We start from the raw sequence: 1,740 nt of genomic DNA, 5'->3' as shown, positions 1-1,740 counted from the left end.
GGGGGACCCCCAAAGCGGCACCAGCACCTGCCCAGGTGAGCGGGAGGGGGGGTTTGGGATGGAATTTGGGATTTGGGATGGGATTGGGGTGTGGGGCAGAGATTGGGATTTGGGATGGGATTTGGGATTTGGGATGGGATTGGGGTGTGGGATGGGATTGGGGTGTGAAATGGGATTGGTGTGTGGGGCAGGGATTTGGGGCAGGGATTGGGGTGTGGGGCAGGGATTGGGGTGTGATTTGGGATGGGATTTGGGGTGGCATTTGGGGTGGATTTGGGATGGGATTTGGGGTGGCATTTGGGGTGGATTTGGGATGGGATTTGGGGCTGCATTTGGGGATGGCATTTTGGGATTTGGGATGGGATTTGGGGTAGATTTGGGGTGGATTTGGGATAGCATTTGGATGGGATTTGAGGTAGATTTGGGATGGGATTTGGGTTGGCATTTGGGATGGAATTGGAAGTTCCTGTGACACAGGGATGCACTGGGATCCATTAGATCGAGCCGGACCGGGTCAGAATCCCTCGTGGGTGTCTCCCCCTCCCCAAACCTCACCCCGCTGTCCCCCCCGGTCCCCCCCAGCCATGAAGGTCCCCGCTGTCACCCTGCTGCTGCTGCTCGTGTCCGGCCACCTCGGGGCCGCGCTGGTCCGGCGGGAGGCACCGCCCGAGGGCGGCTCGGAGCCCGCGGCTCCCGAGGATTTCCTCACYCGCCACTTCCAGAGCTTCTCCGACTTCGTGACCCGGGAGCTGCCGCAGAAACTGCGGGCGGAGGAGCTGCGCAGCCAGGCTGAGTACGGGGGTTTTGGGTGGGGGGCTCGGGATGACCCCCGGACCCCTCCCCGGTGCTGCTGACCCCCCGTCCTCTCCCCGTGTCCCGCAGGCAGTACCTGGACCGGGCTAACAAACAGCTGGAGCCGCTGGCCCGGGAGCTGCGCACCAACGTGCTGGGGCTCTTCTCGTCCCTGCTGCAGCTGGGCAAGGGCGAGGGGCAGGGGGAGAGCCCCTGAGAGCGCCGGGAGGGAGCTGACACAGCGCTGAGACCCCCGGGATGTACCTGACAGAGTCCTGAGACCCCCAGGATGGACCCCAATACTGCCCTGAGACCCCCAGGATAGACCTGACACTGCCCTGAGACCCCCAGGACGGACACCAATACTGCCCTGAGACCCCTGAGAGCCCCTGAGACCCCCAGGATGGACCTGACAGAGCCCTGAGACCCCAGGGACGGACCCCGACACTGCCCTGAGACCCCTGAGAGCCCCGGGATGGACCCTGATACTGCTCTGATACCCCTGAGACCCCTGGGATGGACCTGACACAGCCCTGAGACCCCTGAGATGAACCCCGATACTGCCCTGAGACCCCCGGGAGGGAGCTGACACAGTGCTGAGATCCCCGGGATGGACCCCAATACTCCCCTGAGACCCCTGAGAGTCCCAGGACACAGCCCTGAGCCCCCCCTCCCAAACCCCAACACAGCCCTGAGCCCCAGCCCAGACTCCCAAGACATCATGGAACCCCGAATAAAACCGTGAACCATTTCCGTGTCCTTGGGACTGGAGGAGGGGTTGGGTTGGGGTGACCCTGGGGCTTTGAGGGGGGTTGAGTGAGGGTGGGGAGGGGGTTCTTGGGGTTGTGGGGATTGTGGTGGGGGTCCCTGGTGTCAGTGGGGTGGCTGTGTACTTGGGGTTGGGGGGTCTATGGAGCCATAGCGGGGTCCTTGGGGCTTTGAGGGGGG

The sequence above is a fragment of the Malurus melanocephalus genome, unplaced genomic scaffold, assembly GCF_030028575.1.
Source record: "Malurus melanocephalus ecotype Western Australia unplaced genomic scaffold, MMel_1.1 scaffold_1908, whole genome shotgun sequence".
In the NCBI taxonomy this organism is placed as follows: domain Eukaryota; kingdom Metazoa; phylum Chordata; class Aves; order Passeriformes; family Maluridae; genus Malurus; species Malurus melanocephalus.
The sequence above is the reverse complement of the archived record's forward strand: the minus strand, read 5'-3'. Positions refer to the sequence as shown.